Source organism: Siphateles boraxobius, unplaced genomic scaffold, assembly GCF_051911475.1.
Source record: "Siphateles boraxobius isolate OS27281-9 unplaced genomic scaffold, OSU_SipBor_1 9, whole genome shotgun sequence".
Classification (NCBI taxonomy): domain Eukaryota; kingdom Metazoa; phylum Chordata; class Actinopteri; order Cypriniformes; family Leuciscidae; genus Siphateles; species Siphateles boraxobius.
Genome location: NW_027509219.1, coordinates 10,182,577 through 10,206,461, shown reverse-complemented (window position 1 = coordinate 10,206,461; position 23,885 = coordinate 10,182,577). Strand labels below are relative to the sequence as shown.

The window sequence follows — 23,885 nt, the reverse complement described above, 5'->3', positions numbered from 1 at the left end:
TTTGATAAATGACACCTTATTGTAAAGTGTTTCCAATTTGTTATGTCTCTTGAGTTCAGTGTTGGACATATCAGTTGTTTTAACAATTCATTAAAGTGAATCGGTTCAAATGAGTCATTAGTTCGCGAATCGGACATGTCATTAACGGACCACGGCACATGTTGTGTGATTATCCCGGCAGTTTAGTACAACGCACAAGATTTGTGTCAACACAGAAAACATTTCATATGTTTATTGAAAGTGTGGTTTATGTCATATGATTGTGTGGAACGCTTTTCAGAGAAGAAAAGGCAACGTTATTTTAGCACAATTCACAACCAGCGGTAGTTCAGAAAATAAAACCTTCGTCTTCCGACCTTTTACCATCGTGTATTCTCAAAGATATTCTGTCAACTCAATTCATTAATATGACGGTGAGAGTGTGTGCGCGCGACCGGGGCTTTCTCTCTCTCTGCTCGTTCGTTCTCTGTTAAACAAGCGCAGCAGTCAGTCATCTACATCACTCACAGGTCAAATAAGGCATTGGTGGGACAAAAATACGCTTTAGTAAGGCTGACAGAAAACAGCGCGCAAGTTCCAGTCTTCTTGCGCTTGATGTTTAAACTGACAGGACTTGCAAATGAATAAACTCTCACTCTATGATGGTTAAACTTTGCAATTAATCCGCGAATCACAAGCATTACGGGCTGGGGAGCTGCTGGCCCGTAGCCTACTGATCATGAATCACGGATCAACTACAATCCCTATACTTGACATCGCACATCCTGCGATGTGACTATCGTGGATGCGCACATCGCGATATCGATGCTAAAATGATACATCGTGCAGCCCTAATCGATTCGTTGTTGCAGCCCTAGAGCTCAGACTTGCGCAGGGCACTGGAAGACAGCTGCTGTGGCGTGATTGAATTGGGACACCCATCTCGTCTGTCACTGACATAACTCGGAGTGACTGAACGAAAGTTACGCCCCCCTGCCAAAACCGCTGTACCGCTTGAACAGCCGGGAGTTCAGTCTCGGCTCCTCAGCATAACATAATGTAAGATTGTCGCACAGCTCCTTTTATACCTATGCGGTGGGGCGGAGTTTGCGCTATGCAAATTCAGCAGACCCATGGCATTGCTTTGCCATTGGCTCAATTTATAGAACTTGAAGTTAATAGGCTTCTAAGCAAAACCCCCATTTCGTCAGTCACTCATGTAACGTCAAGGGTTTCATACATAATTGACACGTTCTTTTTCACAAGGCCAGTAAACATTATTTATGGACAATTTATCAACTTTTAAATAGTACACAGAAGCAAGTCTGACAAAAAAAAAAAAAAAAAAAAACTGCTGCTTTCCGAATCTGCAAAAATCTTCTGTGCTGTGCACCTGAAAGGTGTGGTCCAGATGTGGACCGACCTCCTCATGTTTGCTGGAATCTGACATTCCTGCAATGATTGGCATCCATTCTGAATACCATTTTCATCTGGGCCAAGCGGCTTTAGTGCTTAACCCAGGGGGCACCTCCCATCTTTTCGCATACACATATACACCACCCTCACAGACTGCAAAAGCTGACCTAATCCACAGATTAAGGCCATAGGGAAATGTTGCAATTTGCTTTTTCATTTCAACTAAAAAATGAAACAAGAATGTGAGAGTCATCTCACTAGATTTTACAGCACAAGACATGGATATGATTTCCTAATAAGCCATCCTTCTTTGTAACATTTGCTTTGTGCTTACCAGTTTGGGATTCTCATTTTTATTAAGGCTTGCCAGAGTTTTAATGGAATTTAACTGAACTGTCCATTTAGCCTAAGGACAACCAAGGACATTTCCTGTGTACTGGGATTATAGAAAGCACTAGGTTCACCAGCAGCTGTACTGGGGTGAAGATTAAAATCGAGGGCAGTAAATGACCTTACCGGTGACGATCATTCACAAAGTGCTCTCTGGTTATCATTAACTGATATTGCATAAGGTGAAATGCAAAAGGACAAGATGGACTTCCAATAACTGTTTGAATCTCATGATGTCATGATTTGGCTGCAAAGCCTTTTACTGGTTTAGAGGTTTACATGGAACATTATTTTATTAAGTTTATAAAACATGTTTTTAATAAAATGTAAAGGACTCATAATCAGACGTAGATACATTTGACATAATTACGGTGCCATTAAAGAATAATTTATATTCACACTATTTTTAAAGTGTTTTTGGTCAGCTCATTTTTCTTTTTTGTTTGTCTGTTTGGTCCCACTTTATATTAAGTAGCTATAGGTACTATGTATTTACATTGAATTTAATAATTTGATACAATGGACTTATTGTGTACATACATGTTTTTACATTGTACTTATATTTTGGAAATATTACAGCTGTAATTAATGTATGTAATTACATTTGTAATTACACTGTTGACCCTTCCCTTACACCTTAACCCACCCTTAAACCTATCCATACCACCAAACCTGACCCTAACCTTACCTGTATCACACCTCAATAGCAGCAAAAGTGTTTTACAATACAACATCAACACAATAAGTACTTTGTACATAGTACTTAAAGCCACTTAATATAAAGTGGGACGAAAAAAATCAATCAATCAATCAATCACATCACAGGACAAAAGTACACACACCTCCTAAATATTCAATTCAGGAGTTTCTCACAGGTTTTACCACCCATTTACACCCATTACCACAGGTGTATAAATCAAGAGTTTAGGAATGGCCAGGGGTCGCATTGGGCTATTTTTGGGCAACATAGGATTGGCCGTTGGGCTAATTTTGTTAAATTCCACAAAGCGGAAGACCACCTAAAGTCACAGAGCGGGGTCACCGAGTGCTGAGGCACATGGTGCGTAAAAGTCACCGACGCTCTGCCGATTCCATAGCTGAAGAGTTCCAAACTTCCACTGGCATCAACATACCATGACATTTTGGACGATGCTATGCTTCCAACTTTGTGGGAACAGTTTGGGGAAGGCCCTTTTCTATTCCAGCATGACTGTGCCCCAGAGCACAAATAAACCTGACTTGACTGTAACACAAATACTCTGCTGGAAGAATGGGCACAATTTTCCACAGAAACACTCAAAAATCTTGATGAAAGTCTTCCCAGAAGAGTGGAAGTTGTTCTACCTGGAAAGGGCGGACCAAATCCTTATTTCTGTCTATGTACAATATATTTTTAAAAATGTCTACATTCATATCTTCTTATTAACTTAAACATGGATAACAATTTAAAAAAAAAAGTTATTATATTAATGCTAAAATCCAAATACATTTAAGCACATTGTGTGAGTTTGTGTTTGCATATTAGTTTGTTCTTATGTCTATGTTACAATAAAGTCTGTACAGGTCTTCACAATACAGGTATGATAGTCCTGCAGAACAAATTGACTTCACCTTTTGCTATAACCTCAGTCTGCAACCCTGTTATTGGCAATGCAGCGAGAACTGCTGAGATTTATGAGCAGCCAGGGAGGAAGAGGAGCAACGATTTAAAAGAAAAGACAGAAAGAGAAATTGAGCCTGTCCTGAATGCACCCCTGGAGGATGTCAAGGGCATATTGAATATTTCATTCCACTCTTGCAGGTACCCTGACCTTAAATTATGTGTTATCTGTTGCTAAGAAAAAAAAAAACTGCTAAGTGTGCTGTTTAGTTATTGGCAAGGATTTGTACATGTGTTTTTGGGAGATCACTTCGAAATGTGATATTCACTTCGCCTGAATCAACATGGCAGCATGAATACATGTCTTACCCTGACACTTAATTCAATATGATCAATCAATAATTAAACTCATCATGTGAGCTCATACAATTTTCATAGATTCTAGTAGATAGGTAGATATGTGATTGATTTCATAGATAGGTCATAGATTGAGATTCCAAGGAACATACAGTATAAAAACGTTGATATAAAAAAGCATACCTTAAATTTGTTTAAACATCTTCCAAATCAATTTGGAAGAATTATCTATTGAAGTTTGATCTATCTAGTGCATATCAAACGCTTCTAATCTAGATAAAAGGCTTTGGGATAGGGTCGTCTATTCTACACTCTTTAAAATATTAGTTCCCAAAGGGGGTTTTCATAGCAATGCAATAGAAGAACTGGGCTATTTTTGGTTCGTCAAGGAACCTTTATGTTAACAGGTCTTAAAAGAACCATTTTATTTCTTAGCGTGACAAATATTTTAATAATCTAAAGAGCTTTTTTTCCGTTAAATGTCCTTTTGACACAAGCTTACATCATTTTCAAAGTCAATGGATATTCGAGCCCGTTCTCGTCCTTTGGCGGCATATGTGACGCCATATGACAAAACGGCGAAATACTACGCACATGGCACCCTTTAGCGTGAATATAACTGCCAACCCCAAGGCGTCATAAAGTTGACTGGCATCCTTTAGCGTGAATATGAGACGCAGACCCTACCCCACACCTAAACCTACCCATCACAGTGCGTGTTATATTGACGATAATGGGTGCCATGTGCGTAGTATTTCGCCGTTTTGTCATATGGCGTCACATATGACGCCAAAGGATGAGAATGCGTTAGATATTCTCAGTCTTGTGAGCCATACAAGCCATACAAAATATAATCTGATATAATTTGTAAGCATTAGCATTTTGATAATACAGGCATTTATAGTGATGCATATTTTGTATATTGTGTATCGTGTTTATAACCCTGACTTCCAGTGTGAAATCCAATGTGTCCCATTTTCACAGCTAAATTAGTCACACTTTTTTTTTGAAGAGGAGCCACTGTTGGCACTACACCGATGTTTAGTTTATTTGGGCTTATTTAACTGTGTTAAATAAAAAGTACCGTGAGATGAAATCCTGCAGGTGTCAGTGCTTTCTCTCCGTCCATGCAATAACGGTAAGATGCACACCCTCGAATGAGCGCAGATTTGTAGTGCATTTACTTGAACTTCTGAGGTAATATTTTTGGTTTAGCCCATTTGAGAAATTGAGAGGCGGCCAAAATCTGATTTTAATATCGACTGAACTAAATAAAGCTCTTTACGAACTTGACGTGCGATGCCGCCCTTACTGACATGTATGAGCATGAATCACTGTCACACGCACAAGCTCAGAGCAATATTGTAAGTTACTGCATGATAATACAATTTTTAACTAGCAGAATAATAATGCATCACGACACACATAGTCTCACTTTTAGTTACGTCTTTTAATTATTATAGTATTTCGAAGGGCAAAAACATGAACTTTAACTATTGGCTTTACTTCTACATTCAGCTGTCACTTTAGCGCGAGACCAATAGCATAGCATTAGCACCTCAGCTCCACCCACGTCCAGCCTCTTTGCCCATTTTCTTTTATCCGGGACTGACGAGAGATGACGCGCTGCCAAGATGGAGACGGTTGGCCCCGCCCACTTTAGGCTTCAAAAACGCTCTTCAGAAACCTACGGGTGACGTCACGGACACTACGTCCATATTTTTTTACAGTCTATGTATTTTATCAGTAGGAAATAGCGCTGAAGAAGTCTCATTCCGAACACATCGCGATGTTTGGCATCAGGTCACGTGTGCCAGATGTTGGTAAGTAGTCGTAAATACGCTGTCCAAATAATGTTTGTTATAATGTCTTTTCTGTTTGTCGATATTAACCAGATCAAAGGGATAGTTCACCCAAAAATGAAAATTCTGTCAGTATTTACTCACCCTCATGTTGTTCCAACCCCGTAAGACCTTCGTTCATCTTCGGAACACGAATTAAGATATTTTTGATGAAATCTGAGAGCTGGATCACTCCTCCATACTAGTCCATAGGCTTCTTGAGGGATTGAAACTTGCCGGCCTCGAAAAGTTATAAAAGACATTGTTAAAATAGTCCAAGTGACTACAGTGGGTCAATATAAGTTTATCAAGCGACGAGAATACTTTTTGTGCGCAAAAACAAATATAAATAATTACTTTATTTCAACTATTCATTTCCTTTTCTTTGTAATTTGTTGTAAAGGCACAGTAACCACAACACTTGCATGCTTTTACCCCAGTATTTGCAGTTTCAATGTGTCATTTGTTGTAAATGCATAGTAACCACGACACTTACCATGCTTTTAATGCCTAATAATTTAAAATCCAAAAATTGTAAGGTAAATAATAAGGTAAATAATTCAATATATTATACATAATGATATTTTATTTTCTCTTTTTTCAGCTGAAAAGACCAAAAGGGCCTTTCGGACTCAGTCAGCTCATTATTGTTTGAGGAGAAGTAAACAGAGGAGACGAAAAGCTACAAAGGCAAATATTCACAATGGTATGTATGTGTTGGTTTTAACCTGTAATCAAACATTTTATCAAGCATTTGTTGTTTCTTAAACCTTTTTCTTACAAAACCCATTGCCCAATCAGTACAAACATAGTCTCTTAGTCTTAATAATTCACAAGATTTAACAAGTTCTCAAATTCATACGATGCTCATACATATTTGTATACTCGTACATAATCCTGCAGCTTTTACTCCTAGTGCTGTCATTGGCTACTGCCTCAATTCCTGTACATATTTATCGCGATATTTACAAATCAGTTGCGGATGCTCCACACACTGTCAGAAAGTTTATATTAATTGCATTGTATTATTCAAAATTATTACAAATTGGACCCTGTCTGTTCATGTTCCAATGATACATGATGTCTCTCCACACCTCATGACCTTCCTCTGTCTGTAAGAGTGGAAAAGCTAATCTGACTTGTCACACAACATCAGATACTCGATTATTTTGTCATGATCAGATCAGTTTCCTGTTTATCACTTTAAAACTGCTTTGAAACAAACTGTATTCTATAAAGCACTATATATAAATAAAGGTGACTTGACTTAAAATATTTGTACATTTACACACACACACACACACACACACACACACACACACACACACACACACACACACACACACACACACACACACACACACACACACACACACACACACACACACACACACACACACACACACACACACACACACACACACACACACACACACACACACACACACACACACACACACACACACACACACACACACACACACACACATATCATTAAATATGTTGTTTTCATATGAACAAAATCAACATCTTTACATCTAAATCAATGCTTTTTTTTGTATCCGTCATTTTTTATTTGATTATGACATTCACAATGCCTGGTTTGTTCCCTCATTAAAGCCTTTAAGTTCATACAGTAGTCCTGAACCTTTGTCTTTTTGTTTGATTTTCAAATACTTTTTGCTTCAAATCAAAGTGTGTGGCTTATAATCTTTTAATTAGGACTTTTTAAACATGCCTATGGGAAAAATTAATGGGAACCAAAGCCCCTGAAAAAGTGGGCGGGCACTGTTCTGCCCTACAAAGAGCAGTATCTTCAATTTTTCAAAAAAAAATTTTTTTGCACAAATAAAAAGTGCAGGATCTGCTCTACAATCTGTTAAAATTTCATATGGCTACCTAATAAATTTCTTATATAAATTTACATTTTTAGTTGCAGTATTGTATAGGAAAGTAGAGTGAAACCAAGGCAGAATGCATGCCCGTACTGCAGTCTGCCTTGCAGTCTGCCTTGGTTTCACTATGATACTACAGTTTGCCTTTGTGTGGCATGAGTCAGGTATACTGTATATGTATATAGCTCACTATAGAGCACTTTTGTTATACAATTAAAATATATGAATCTAATAACGCGTGTTTTTTGTTTTTTTGTTTTTTGAAAAATATGATTATAATGCCAAAGGGGATGTAAAGTCACAGCTTAGCAGAAAGAATGAAGATGGAGAAAACGGTCAATAAAAAAAAAAAAAACATAATATGCCACATAATTTTAATAGTTTGGTTATAATTAACATATACTGTACTTTTGACAACTATAAGCAGCTGCTGCAGCTGTGTGCAAAGGTTTGGGTGACTTATGATTTATGATATAAGCAAGTGATTATGATCACTTGCTACACTTACTGCTATGTTATTGTATGGCCAAGTAAGTATATGCAGTAATACAAAGACAAAGCGCAGTATAGCCTCTAAAACTACCAAATTTTGCCTGACTGTCAAAAAACGAAATGTTTAATATCCTTTGTAGGGCAGTGTTGCGCTCCAGTGATTACAGGTAATTACAGCGTGTGTGTGTGTGTGTGTGTGTGTGTGTGTGTGTGTGTGTGTGTGTGTGTGTGTGTGTGTGTGTGTGTGTGTGTGTGTGTGTGTGTGTGTGTGTGTGTGTGTGTGTGTGTGTGTGTGTGATTGTGTGTGTGTGTGTGTGCGTGCGTGCGTGCGTGCGTGCGTGCACAAGAGAGTTGAGTAATGAACAAAGACTGGTGTTTATAAATAGATCAAGGAAGGAAGGAGTCCTGGCAAATAAATTATGCAGTAGGGAGCTGAGGCATATTCAAGATGACAATTATGTCCACATCCAACAAACACCTTAAATGTGTCTCTATTAAAATACTTTTTTGTGGGAACCGAAGTCCTGAAGTCAAAGGCCATTCCTTAAAACAGCAACTAGAAATATTGAAAATAAAGGGACCAATTAAGAACAGTTCCTGTGCAGAAATGCATCTAGGTTCTTCCTCAGTCATAATAGGCAAGTATACAGTATAACATACAGCAGTTCAGGAAAGGCATGAAATACTAATTTATGCACTGATCAAGGAGTCAGAAATTTTAAGGGCTGTCTCAATTGCAAAACTATTCCAGTGCACCGAAATGTTCACTCCCTAAAAAGTCCCACAATACACAGTGAAAACCAGGGAGCATCGATGCTCACTATGTCCCCTTAATGGAAGTTCTGCAGCACGAAACATAAAACATGTGAGCCAACTCACCACTCATAATGACACGCAATAGAAGTTTTTTTAAAATACAAACCATATTTTAATGATATTTCAGCATAAACATACATCACTAGACATTTACAGTAATAAACATAATCTAGCTTACATTTATAATTTGTTTATGACTGAAATGCTGCACGTATATGTAACAAGCAAAGTAGTTATCATAATTTACTTTAAATAACATTAAAAACAAGGTTAAACTTTATTTTAAGATGTCCTTGTTTCACTGTAATTATAAATGTACGTACGGTGTAATATAAATTAACCACATGTACTTAGGGTTTGGTTTAGGGTTAAATGCATGTAATTGTGCATAATTTATAGTTTAGATGTCTGTTCGTTTCTGTGTTTCTGTTTCTTGTGCCTCATTGCAGTTTAGTCCCTTGGTTACTTATTAGGTCCTTGTTTGTTACTATGGTTACCTATGATTAAACCCGTTTGTCTTGGTATATATAACCCTGTGTTCGGTTGTCTTTGTCGGTGATCATCTTTATCTTGTGTGTGTTACTGCTTGTTTATACTCCTGTGTATTCTCCTGCGATCTCATGCATTTTGGTTTATTTATTAAAGTCTTTGAACTTGTTATTGTGCGTGTTGACTAACACACCAGCAAGTGTGACGACCTGAACTACTTTTGGGAAGGAGACAACCCTTCCGAAAAAAGTACACTTTATTATACTTCTATATTTTAGTATAAAATAGTTTATAATATAGTTCAAAATGCTTAAGTGTGAACTGGATGTAATGCTTTCAGTACACTTATTTGCATATTAACTGTAATTTTAATTAAATTAGAACGTATTATAGTATACATTTATATTAAATGCAATTAGTTGCCTTTTTGACCCACTTACTTGGGGTTTAAGTACATCATTATACTAATTTCATAATAACTTGTATTGTGAAATATGGTTGAAGTTTACTGCCAAATATACTGACTGCTTTCTGTTTTCACAGCCTCCCCACCTGAGTTTATTAGTTTGTCACCATAGTTACTCATTTGGTTATTCATCTAGTTCAGCTGTGGTCTAATTAGTTCTCCTTGTTTGTCAGTGTACAGTAAGTTCCCTTGTTTCAGTGCTTCTTTGTTGGTTCTTGTTAACGCATGTCCCGAGTTTGGTTATGGTTAGCTTTCATTGCAATAGTTTATAGTAATAGTTTAAAAAAAGTTTATTTTGTATTCATCTTCATCGTCCAGTCGTCGGCCTACACCAATGCTTCGACCTCGTGACACTGACAAGCATTTATGATTCAGCTAAAGCTAAATTATACTTAATAATTTCTATTGAAACTTCTGTCATGTATTTAAATAGATTTGTAATTTTACATTTGTAATCAGTGCTGGGTAGATTAATTACAAATTGTAATCAGTAACTGATTCAAAATTACATGACAAAAATGAAGTAGTAATGTAATCTAGATTACTCATTTTAGGTAATGTATTCGGACTACTTTTTGATAGTGATGGGAAACTGAGGCTTTCTGAAGCATTTGAGGCTTTCATCAAATTATGTCGAAAAAAGGTTAATTACTCGAAGCTTTTAACACAATGTGCATTAGTGTTCACATCTGGCACATCAGGGGCCCGTTCTTCGTACGTTGCTTAAAACATCCGAGATCAAATGAGACATCCAAGATAATATCATCGTGCTAATCATGATCCGGCTAATTGGGTTATTGCTTGAAGGATATGCAGAATTTGAAATCATAATTAAAACGCCAGGGAACACCTCAAAGGGTGCAAAAGCCAGGAGAGAGGGCTGGCAAAAAGTAGCAGACAAATTAAGTTTGTTGTGGCCGTGTTATATTTTTTTATCACTTATTACAGTATATATTTTTATATTTTCTAAATAATTAATAACTTTGTTCATTGTAATGTCAGAGTCACCACCCACTACTAGAACATAGGAACAAGTAAAAGTGAAGTACTAGAATATTCTACATAATGGTAATTTGTACTAATTATACTAATCTCTTTTAAAAAGGCACTGTTAATAAATGTTATCCTGTTTATAAAAGCAACCAAGAAAAAGGCTGAGAAAAAAAAAAAGAAAAGAAAAAGAAACAGGTGGTGGTCCTGCACCCCCACATTATACCCAGGCAGAAGAGCTGGCCCTTGGGGTGAATGTGAACCGACCCATTGTGGAGGGCATCCCTGGGTTCAGCTCTTCCTCAGACCCACAGCAGGGACCAGTAACAGCAACAAGTTCACTGCTGGGAAATCAACTTTAAATGATCCTAGTACACTGTACAATAATTTGTTGCTGCATTAAATTAAGTAGGCCTATAATCCAAATGGCTGTCCAGTCATATCAACTGTTAAACCTTGAGTAGTAATGAATTGCTTTGACTTGTGAAAGTCTACATGTGTGAAACTACATGTAGTTAATGTAAAAAAACATGTTGCCATGAGTTATTGATCACATTTCCCCCCAGTGTACTTTATTGTAATGTGTTTTCCTCTTTTGTGCAGTTTTAAACAATACACCAACACTTTTACCTATTCCCAAGCTAGTGGTGGCTGAAGCATGTGCAGGAAGACTTTTTCTAACGTTACATCAAAAGGGAAGAAAGTACAACACTTTGTAATGTCCATTTTTTCCCCTAATGCACAGGATAGTGAAGAACCCCTCTCAGTTATCTTTAAGTGCATAAATAACTTTACCAAATTCACACTTGAGTACCTATTATTTCTGAATGCAATATGAGTTGCAGACTACTCTTCTGTAGTCCACATCTACAGAAGAGTCTCCACAAAGCAGTGATGCAGAGGTGGGCAGTGTTGTACTTTTCCTTTTAATTTTTGATGCATAAGCCATGTGTTGACAGGTTTACCCCCACCCCTAGAAAATAGAGTATTTTGAAAATACTTGACAACTTAAAGAAAAAATAAACTGGCACTGGAGAGAGAGTTGCTTCATAGGAACTTCACAGTAAGTGATATATTATTTCACACAGAGTACTATTGCTGACTTTTGCATAATATCTCTTATTGCAGGCAAAAGATGACTACCACTTTTCTTTACAAAGAACATTTAAAATAAAACTCAAAGAACCAAGCATATTTGTCTTGTTTTTTATTAAACATTAATTAAATGTTTTTATATTTTTTCTGATGGTACAATGTTGTGTAATATGGCACATGCAAGGTCAAAGGCCCTGTCAGGTGCAACCCTCAGACTTTTCAGACACTTTAGTTGGCTAAAGTTCACTTCATTGTGTGCCCTTGTCCTGGCTAGAGAGGCATTGCTGGTCAGGGAATGGGGCCATAAAACACCTGTCTCCAAGCAGGATCCTGTTGTAATCACCTGTATAATGGAAAAATTCAGTTCTGTTAGGATAACCATAAGTGCATATCACACACCATCTAAGAGATTTTAGTCTGTCAACTGCCTTTTTAAAATTTGATATAATATTACTAATCTGGAATTTTAAGAACCGCAAAAGTAACTTGCCTGCACTGTTATTAAAGCCCGACTCCGACGAGTCGAACATTTATGCGTTTCCAACAAATTAATGATGTAAACGACATCCTCACGAGTCAAGAGAAAAATTATATCTCTCAAAAAGTACACTTTAGTGCTGTGCTAAAAGACTTCCTGTATCACATCCGCTTATAAAGCCGGGATCTAATCCTGTTAACATTAAATAAGCCTGCTTGCGAGCAAGTCCAAGCTTAAGGACCTGTTGCTATGACAGCAAGTCCAGGATGAGCATCGAAGAACCAAACAATCCAAGATCATGCCAAATCGCCAACAATCAAATCCTGCTAACTGGGTTAGCGACGTACGAAGAACGGGCCCCTGGTGTTCACACTTGTTTTCTCCACCATCTCTGACAAATCACAGCAGAGCAGAAAAAGAATGTGACCAAACAAAGCTTCGGAGGTCTGTGACATACAAGAGTGGAATCAATACAGTTCTATCTAATCTCATCTAAATTAATGTGTGCCAATGAGACCACAACTTGTTATGTGTAGCCTGGTCAACAGATTCACATATTGATCAATAATATAAAATATACAAGTATGTGATCATAATTATAGTAAGTACTTGAGAAAATATTTGTAAAAATATATATAATTTATGTTATAGGGAAGTGTAGTGTTAAATCGTTTAAAAAAATGCCACCTTGAAAATCATTTCCCTTTTTATGCATCAGATGATGTCATGAAGTGCCAATTTGATCAAACCAGCTGTCCCGACCTTGCGATACTGCATGACGTTCGAAGCTTCAAACGTCATCCATCACGTGGTATTGTCATTTTGATACAAGCATCGGTACAGTGTGTGATACAATCAGAGAACCATGAACTTTTATTATTTTAATTAATATTATTTATATTTATTACTTTTATTATGTATTAACTATTATTATGTATTATTGTTGACTTAACTTACAATCTAATAGCTTACTTCAAGTAAATATATTAGGAGGTTCAGCTGAGGTTCAGTTGACAAAAAATGTGGGGAATCCCTGCCTTGCATGTAAATATGAAATGACGTGAATTTGTACATTTTAATGTGCACATTTTAAGTTTAATGTGTAAAGACAAAAGCCTTCCAAAGACAGTAATGCATGGTTAAATGACTCACTGAGTGATAATTCAAATATGGTTAGGAGTTGATTAGATATGCAATTTTGCAATATTGAGAAAACACTTCTTAAAGTGAAATGATTTCTGTAAATCCAGTGGGTCTAAGTGATAGTCTTATGACTAATGCCTGGTTTGTGTGTGCAATTCCGCAAACATGGAAGACCTTCTAAACGTATACAAGCAGTAGAAATTTATAGAAAGGAACATTTAAAATACACTCACCTAAGGGATTATTAGGAACACCATACTAATACTGTGTTTGACCCCCTTTCGCCTTCAGAACTGCCTTAATTGTACGTGGCATTGATTCAACAAGGTCCTGAAAGCATTCTTTATAAATGTTGGCCCATATTGATAGGATAGCATCTTGCAGTTGATGGAGATTTGTGGGATGCACATCCAGGGCACGAAGCTCCCGTTCCACCACATCCCAAAGATGCTCTATTGGGTTGAGATCTGGTGACTGTGGGGGCCATTTTAGTACAGTGAACTCATTGTCATGTTCAAGAAACCAATTTGAAATGATTCGAGCTTTGTGGCATGGTGCATTATCCTGCTGGAAGTAGCCATCAGAGGATGGGTACATGGTGGCCATAAAGGGATGGACATGGTCAGAAACAATGCTCAGGTAGGCCGTGGCATTTAAACGATGCCCAATTGGCACTAAGGGGCCTAAAGTGTGCCAAGAAAACATCCCCCACACCATTACACCACCACCACCAGCCTGCACAGTGGTAACAAGGCATGATGGATCCATGTTCTCATTATGTTTACGCCAAATTCTGACTCTACCATCTGAATGTCTCAACAGAAATCGTGACTCATCAGACCAGGCAACATTTTTCCAGTCTTCAACTGTCCAATTTTGTTGAGCTCTTGCAAATTGTAGCCTCTTTTTCCTATTTGTAGTGGAGATGAGTGGTACCCGGTGGGGTCTTCTGCTGTTGTAGCCCATCAACCTCAAGGTTGTGCGTGTTGTGGCTTCACAAATGCTTTGCTGCATACCTCGGTTGTAACGAGTGCTTATTTCAGTCAAAGTTGCTCTTCTATCAGCTTGCATCAGTCGGCCCATTCTCCTCTGAACTCTAGCATCAACAAGGCATTTTCACCCACAGGACTGCTGCATATTGGATGTTTTTCCCTTTTCACACAATTTTTTGTAAACCCTAGAAATGGTTGTGCGTGAAAATCCCAGTAACTGAGCAGATTGTGAAATACTCAGACCGGTCCGTCTGGCACCAACAACAATGCCACGCTCAAAATTGCTTAAATCACCTTTCTTTCCCATTCTGACATTCAGTTTGGAGTTCAGGAGATTGTCTTGACCAGGACCACACCCCTAAATGCATTGAAGCAATTGCCATGTGATTGGTTGATTAGATATTTGCATTAATAAGAAATTGAACAGGTGTTCCTAATAATCCTTTAGGTGAGTGTATAAAAAAGAAGTAGAATCAATGAATTATGAATTATTTACGGCCACTGTGAGAATACATATATGTAATCAATAGAAAAGTAACTGTAGTCGGATTATGAGTATTTTAAAGATGTAATGTAATCTAATTACAAGTACTTAATTTTTTCAATCTGATTACATAATCCAGATTATATGTAATCAGTTAATACCCAGCACTGTTCGTAATGATAAGGTTGCAATTGAATATATTTAAAAAATATAAAGTTTAAATGTTATATTGAATTTCATGCTACAGTTCCAATTTTAATCAAGTATAGTTAGTCAAAAACACATTAAAATAAGTGCACTCCTAAAGCATGATTTAGAACAAGGGTGCCCAATCCTGTTCCTGGAAATCCATCTACCTGATTCAACACACCTCTCTGTAATTATCAATTGCTCCTGAAGATCTTTAAGCTACAATATGTAATACAATAACAAAAGCATTGATTTATGAAGCAGTAAATAAGCGGAATCATGGAACTTGTCATCATGCGGATGGATCTAATAATGTTTATGGTAAATGATGTGAAGTGAATACATAGAGTGAATACATTTAGTTTTAAACATGACTGTGGTATGAAGCAGATCGCGATTGCTAATGAGAGACAGATATCAGCGCCACACGTGAGTCCCAGGGAAATAAAGGAATGAGGACATTTCATTCTACCTAACTACCCGCAAGTGCTGAATTAATGCTCACACAGCTCAGTTTATGTAACAACTTAAAATTTTGAGGTAATGCAGCTCTGTTTCACTTGGTCTACACTATCATACTAAACTGCATATAAGTGTGTTGAAAGTTATAATGTTATTCTATGTGTTAGTTTGTTGGCTGTATGAGACTAGCAGTAAGCTAGATCAACATTAGAATAACATACTGATCATATTCTAACATTTCATCATGTTGAGCTATATAATATTGATTAGTTTTATGTACATTTGCTCACCTGTCTAATAAAGTGTCTCTATCAAGTTGAAGTTTGTCGCGGACGCGGAGCTCTCGGCATCTCAAAAACGCCATGCCGATATGATCCTCATTTTATTTCTCCTTTTGTCCCAAAGTCTGCTTGCCATGGTCCATAATGTTTGAACGAGACAACAACAGCGCACCACTAGAGGTTACGCAGTTGTCCACGTCTGTTGCCATGGTTACTATGGCAGTGCAAGCAGAAATCAGGGATGACATGGATATTACGTCATTGACAGGCGACAACGGATGGGCACTTTTTAAAATTGTGAATTTCTCTGAATTTACAAATTCTTGGAAACATTTAGGATCATATAAATACACAAATGAAAGAAATATATTACACTGTGCAAGTGTTTTTTGGATATTTTAATACAAAATTCTTACATATTGTACCTTTAATTATATGGTTCAGATGTGTTTATCAGGGTTGAACTTTACATGAAGGTATATCTTCAGGAACAGGATTGGGCACCCCTAATTTAGAATGTTATTTTAATTTGACATTGCAAGTACACTATTTAAAAGTGTACTTAAGTGTGTTAAGAAACAGTCATGAAAGTCTACTTCAAGCACACTAAAGTGGCCTTTTATCATTAACTTTATATTATCTGAAAGTAGTTTTTTTTAAATATACTTTTAAGACTTTCAAGTACACTACAAGTGAACACTCAATTCTATTAAGATAACTTTTTTTTCACAAGGCATGTCCTGCAGTGTGCACTTTAACAATGTTTTCATGTAAACAAAAACAATGTGCTTCATGTGGTGACATTTAAAATTAACTTCTTGTATTCAAGTCAGAAATATTAATAATATAACTGAAACAACCTGAATACTGTATATTGGATTACACATAATACAAGTTATTTAGTTATGTCAGGCACAAATAATGTTTTGAAGGTACTGCACATATTTTTATATAATTGTGATGCATGCAGTTTTATCATCTCAATAATTGAGAGACAATAGAATATATATATATATATATATATATATATATACTTTTAAAAAGTGATTGAAATGGTAAAAAAAAGAAGAAAAATATTTATCTTTCTCTTTATCTAGTAATTCTAACGGTCAGATCCTGAATTAGGATAAGCGCCACTTTTTTTCTTCCTCTCTACTGCAGTCACGTTGAGCATGAATTTTGCATGAGAATTTTTATGTCATTACCACGAAGGCTGGTAGTCTTTATGGATCCTGTAATTTATATGAATTGCACATATGTCCACGTATATCATGCAACCTTATAATGACCCTATAAAGATTATACCCATTGCATCACTGCAGAAAATCCCACTGACTCTGTGTGTGTGTGTGAGTGAGTCTGTGAGAATAGTGGCAACAGCAAAACAATGCTTGCTCACTCTCGTCAGGCGAAACAGCTCCTAGCAAATTTTCATTATTCAGTATAATAAATAAAAGGTTCAGTAACAACCTTTTAAATTACCATTTAAAAAACAAAACATCACCACTAAAGCCATTTAATGTATGTTGTGATTCAGCTGTGTTCAGACTGGCATAATCACATAGCTAAATTAACACCCTTAATCACAATGGGTGGCAAGTACTCATAAATAAAGCAAGTAAAATCTATAGGAACACACTTTAACTAATGGCCATAAATATTCACTTTACAAGCTGCAAAACATGAGGGCTGAGGACAAGGTGTTCACACTGACCATGATCTGCAGCTGAACAACATTCTTCTTGCCAAAATCTTGTTAAAGGTACAATATGTAAGATTTTTGTAATAAAATATCCCAAAATCACTTGCACAAGGTGTGATATATTTCCTGCAGTTGTGTACTTATAATATCCCAAAAGTTACCAAAGATTTTTAATTTCAGAGAAATTTCAATTTTAAATAATGGCTTATCCCTGGTCATTGTCGACCGGTCAATGACTTAATATCCGCTTTATCCCTGGTTTCCGCTAGTACTGCCATAGTAACCATGGCAACAGACGTGGACAGCTGCATTACGTCTAGCGGCACGCTCACATTGTTGTTGTGTACCTGAGACCCGCAGTGACGGATTAATTGACAGCTGGTATCAGACTCTGAGGGGGCTTTCACACTGGCAGTTTAGTTCGGAACGGGACACGGTTTGCATGAAAAATCGCTAATGTGAACGCTGTCATGTGGACCCAGGTGCGCATTGGGGTACCGAACCCTAGACTACCTGGAGGAGATGGTCTGAATTCGGCTGCTCCCGAACCGTGCTACGGTTCGCGTGTATGTTAAAGCAACACGGACTCGAGTGCCTACTTGTTCAGGAATAAAAGTATCCTGCATGTGTTTTAGCCGATTATGATGTATTCAGTTAAATAAGACACATGTAAGGGATGATAGTGTTGTTGATTTACCTTGGATACGAGCAAGAGTGATCCTGCAGTGTATTCGCGTGTCGTGCATGCAATCAGGGCAACAAATTATTGGAAATCCACTACCTCCTTTTGCAAGCAGCGGAAAGACACCTTATGCGACACACACACACACACACACACACACACACACACACACACACACACACACACACACACACACACACACACACACACACACACACACAGTAAACCTGTGTTGTTTACTCAGCTATGCATAATAGCACCAAATTAATAAAAAACACAATATATTGACCCGCGTAGTGTTTTCTGTCATGCGCCGTGCACGTTTGCGATGACGTAAGATGCACACAAACGTTGTTGTAGGGAGATACCCAAGGTGTGGCTATGAAATATGAAAATACCAGAGTGTTAAGTCCAGTTAATTTATTAATTCATCCTGATCGTTTTCAATACTCGCAGGGCGTGGTAGCTCGTACCAAGGGCGTGGTGAGCTGGAACCTGCTTACGTCACCTACCACCCCAAACATCCAATAGGAAAATTTAACTGCAGTAGCCATCGTTCAACCTGAAGAGGGCAGCACTCAGATGTTTTTACACCATATATTGTAGAATTAAAACACTTACCCAAAATACCCAAATGTCAAAAAAGTTACTCGAATCAATGAACATCACTAATAAAGCCCCATTCTTACAGATCATTAACTAAAAAAAGTTGGCTTAGGGTTTAGTTACCCTTTAATTCGACAAATAAACAGACCTGTGTGACTATTAATCTAGCACTTGCGGGTAGTTCAGTAGAATGAAATGTCCTTATTCCTTTACATCCGCGAGAATCGCCAGTGACTTGCTCACATTAGCAATCGTGACCTGCTTCACACCACAGTCATGTTAAAAACATTAATGTATTCACTCATCCATAAACATTATCCATCGGCATGACGAGCAGTTCCATTATTCCTCTTATGCATCATCAACCTACGCCTGTGTTATTGTAAGAGGTTAGCGACCCCTAGTGGTGAAAAACATTACATATTGTAGCTTTAAATAAACAATTTGGTATGCCCTTTGATTCGAGTGCATCCATTGGCTCAAATAACTTCGGGTACAATATTCAGAGCCGGATTAAACCGTAATTCCTTTATGATGCATGTGGTCTGAACCATGATAAAGCAGCACTAAGTAAGATTTTTTTTACCTTAAAATAATGTTTCCAAAATCGTTTCAGTGGTTCATCAAGTCGTGACATGGTGAAATGTACTTATTTCACAGCTTTGCGGTCCTTTATCTGATATATCCACGCTATGTAAGATTGCCAGATCGGGTCGCATTTCTGTAGTTCTAATGAGACATAAGAAAACTACTAATTTGACTTGCTTTATGGCAAGCATTACAATTGCTACAATTGCTCGTTTGTGATGTCGCAATACATCATACTTTCATAAAATCATGCATCATACTCTAGCTTGTCTGTGGCCATTGTTGATTCGAAAGCTGGTGCTGGATAAACAGAGAGCATTTCTGTGCGTGTACGTGCGTGCGCGTGCGACAGCCGGCTATGGTAGGGTAAATTATTTACGACAGTGGTAATGGACAATTCCGCTTCCAACCTGTAGGGCGACCGCAGAGGAAAAGTTACTTAGTGCTGCTTTAAACAACCATGTGTATGAAATTTTGTTATATATAATAGTATTTCTAAAGCTACAGATCAGGAAAGTAAAATTTCTCATTGTTTATGTTTTTTTTAGCTTGTATTTTGCAAGATAGCTACTCCACGTTCTAGCTTAGCATACTGATAGCATAGTATGCTAACTTAATCTACCCTTTAAAAAAATGTACACTTGAGCGTACTTTGAAATGTAATTTCAAATAGCTTTCTACAGTTATAATGAAGCATTTTACATCTGTCTGAAAAAAGAGAGAGGCGTGTATGTATGTATTTACTGAAAAAGAATGACAAAGATTTTATTTAAATACTGTGATGTGCTAATTTAGTCCATTTAGCAGGATTTTGAGCTTAAATACTACGTGTTGCAAAATGTGATGCAACTGTTTATTGAATTCACCTCATAGTAGTGGGAAGACTGTTGATGCAGCATTAATCCAAAAAACCTCCATCACTGTCAGATTCCCCTCACTCAGTAAGAATGAGTGGACAGGTCCAGGCACATGTGTATAAAGGTGAACTGCATCCATCACCTGGAACTGCTGCAGTGCAAGAACACACATTATTTACAGTGGCTGTCACAGGGTCTTATGCCTGCAAAATTATACCATCCACATCACTGATGAACACATGGTAGAACGGTTACTAGAAGGCATTCGGTGACAAAGCATGGGCTTCACTTTGAATGGGTGGGAGGCATTTCAAAAGGTAGCCACCGCAGCCTCAGGGCCGACACAGGCGAGCTGAGGAGGACTGACTTCCCCTCAAGCCATGCAGATCTTTATGGAGGACACCGCCAGGGGCCTTTTAAATGAATCATTCATCACCCATGAACACTGCACCATGACTTCACACCTCTCCACATGCACAAACAGACACACATCTGCATTTGAAGTCCCCCTGTAGTCAATAATTGTATCCCTTAAAACTCATCTTTGATCACCAAAATGACATATTTAAAAGATAGTTCCTTTAAAAAAAATCATTCATGCCTTAAAATAGCTTGAATGTGACTGTACACACATGCCTCATTTAGTATACGAGGTTCTATGAATATGCGAATTAGCCCCGCCTCCACTCACTCACACCAGCTCAGATATCCACTCGCTGACGATCACTCGTTGAGGTGATTGGCTACATGGTAGTTTGTGACATCAGAAAACCAGCGATTTTCAAAACGCGTTTTTGAGACTGTTTTTGGTTCGCTGCAGTTTTAAGGAGAAAATACTCAGCAATGGAGTTGACTCATGCATTTGTACATGGTTTGTCTTAAAGCATATTAAAAACAACACATAGACATATAAACAACATTAAAAGCTTGATTTTCACCACAGGGGGAATTTAAGGCTACAACACATATCAATTCTGTTTATTTTCTAGAGCTTTGTATATTTGAGCTTATTGTGTGTTTATTTGCAGTTTTATGGTAGAAACTTTCATTGCCCACCCAAATGAGCTTGTAACACATCAACTGAACTTTAAAAACTCTAAAACAAGAATGCACAAGATGTTTTGGAGAATTTGACAGGATTTACCTTTTTTTTATTACAAATTATACATATGGAAAGTATACTCTACCATTCAAAAGGTTGAGTCTTGTACAATTTCTTATGTTTTTAAAATTAGTGTTTTGTGCTCACCGTACAAAATTGTTTATTTGGTCAAGATACAGTAAAAACGTCCTGGTTGCGTATGCAACCCACCGTTCCCTGAAGGAGGGAACGGAGGACGTAGTCGACGGTCGACTGAATTGGGAGATCGCTAGAGAGCCTGTCTTCTTCGAGTACTATTGAACGAGCCAATGTAATTGGCGTGCGTGATTCGCATCACACTACGCCCCCGCGGCGCGGGTATAAATACGGAAGTGGATGCACGCACTAGTTGCTTTTCGCTGAGGAGCCGAGAGTAACCCGGGGTCAGCGGTGGTCCAGTGGTAGTGGCAAGGGGACTACGTCCTCCGTTCCCTCCTTCAGGGAACGGTGGGTTGCATACGCAACCAGGACGTTCCCTTTCAGTCGAGAACGTCAGACGTAGTCGACGGTCGACTGAATTGGGATCACCCATTGAACACGCCACTAACGCTGCCACCTTCCAGTGCCTAAACCAAAGCCTCCTGATGCCCCCGCAAACTTAAGGCGGGGAAGGACAGGGCTTAGGCCAGGGAAGTCACTGCTGTTCCTACAGGACCACTGGGAAAGCGTTCCCCGTACTTTGGAAGGAAGGGACGCTGCGGAAGCCACATCCAACCCGAGGGAGGAAATGTGGAGAACACACATATGAACTGGGCGGAAACCGGGCAGTCTAACATATGGAATGTCACTGGGGTGGCTCCAGCCTAAGACGGGGGGAGACACACCGGACAGTGACGGCAGAGAGACTCTGCCGAGGGAAGACACGGGCTCACCGCAGGGAGCCATATCGTGGAAGAATACACATATGGGGTCACCGAAGGGACCGCAACATATGGACCCAGCCTAACACAGGTTCCACACTGCTTACGAGTGGTAGGCCTAACACCAGACGTTCCGCACGTCCGACGTCGGAGGGGTGTGGAGGAACTCAACAGGGTTCAATTTTAAGGGAACTCAACTGGAGTAGAAAGGCGCACGTATCCAGTCCATAGGAGGGGAATGGCGCAGCAAGCCGACACTTGAACCGGGCTCACGGTGAAACTGGCTTCATGAGAAGGGAGCCCACGGGAAGCAGCGGTTCAACTAGGTGTCGTCCAGCCCCCAACTCTAGAATCTGTTTAGCAAAGTATATCGTCAACGCCCAGGCGGAGCACTTTACACTCATCATAGAGGAGCTCAACACCTAAGTGGACATGTTGCATCTCGGATCTTTGCCGAAATGAAGGCAAGCACTAAGTGCAACTTTGCATGGAAACAGCCTTCCCTCTCTGCTGAATTCCAACAGATATTTGAAGAGCTGGTCTGAGGTCTATGACTTGCATTCTGTACACGTCCAAGCGAACGGACAGAGAAGCCAGGGCTGGATCTGCCTCCTCCAGGGCAGCGCTTGCAGGCTCACCACCTGCTCCTATTACGGGAGAGGTAGGAACCTTGGGCACAATCCGAGCCGGGGTCTCAGCTTGTGAGAGTTAGCCGGCCCAGACTCCAGGCACAATACGTTGACCGAAAGCGAGCAAGTCCCTACCCTCTAGTAGAGACCACGCGAGCAGGAGAACTGATATAATCAGAATATTTAACTCACTGCCTGCAGTGGCTCAGGGGCGGTCTCTGCAGTGCAGTCGCACCAGGGACAAGGCCCAAGAGGATAAAGAGGGACACAAGGATTTACAAGACCTTGCTTCTCAGGAACCTGACGATCAGAACGTGCTTCTGCATACTTCTGCAACACGATGAGCGTCGTTTAAACACCGAGGCAACATCATTTTGAGGGTGAAGGAAAACAGCCTACTGCAACCCATCTTGCAGGAAAGAGAGCACTGAAGTGATCGAAAGCTTTCAGGATCTCCTCTGGAGAGAAGACGCACTCAACGACTAGGTTCCACTTCTAAAGGCGTAAGCACGCTACCCAATTCTAGGGGGTGCTCGCAGAAGTGATGGTAACTATCACATGTTCTTGTGATAGCCACCTGAACCTCCGCGTTCAGATGTAAGACCACCCGGAATCTCCGGGGGAAGAACGCGTGTGCCATCGTGCCCCGTCCCCGAAAGAGTTCTCAGGGGAAGTCAGGAAGGCTGTTGAAGGGAACCAGGTCTAGTTGGGCCAATAAGGGGCAACTATGAAGACCTGTTCCTCTCCTGACTTGGCACGTAGGTGCAAGCGACGGGCGCAAAAGACAGGAGCATTGCTCAACACAACATGTGAAGATCACTGGGCTTCAGGAGCGTTTTCTGCTCAGCACTTGGGTGTGACAAGTTCACTGAGCTTCAGGAGCATTCCTGCTCAACACCTGAGTGTGATAAACTCACTGAGCTTCAGGAGCATTTCTGCTCAACACCTGAGTGCGAAGAATTTCA

General features: G+C 39.0%; 1 protein-coding gene across 1 annotated transcript in view; it reads right to left on the bottom strand.

The window, feature by feature from the left end:
* LOC143732008 (solute carrier family 12 member 5-like) overlaps positions 1–20,428 on the bottom strand; it is a 138,860-nt gene extending 118,432 nt beyond the window's left edge. The window contains exon 1 of the mRNA XM_077222633.1: positions 20,300–20,428. The gene's annotated coding sequence lies outside the window, so the exon portion shown is untranslated. The remainder of the gene's footprint in view (positions 1–20,299) is intronic.
* Positions 20,429–23,885: the final 3,457 nt, after the last annotated feature.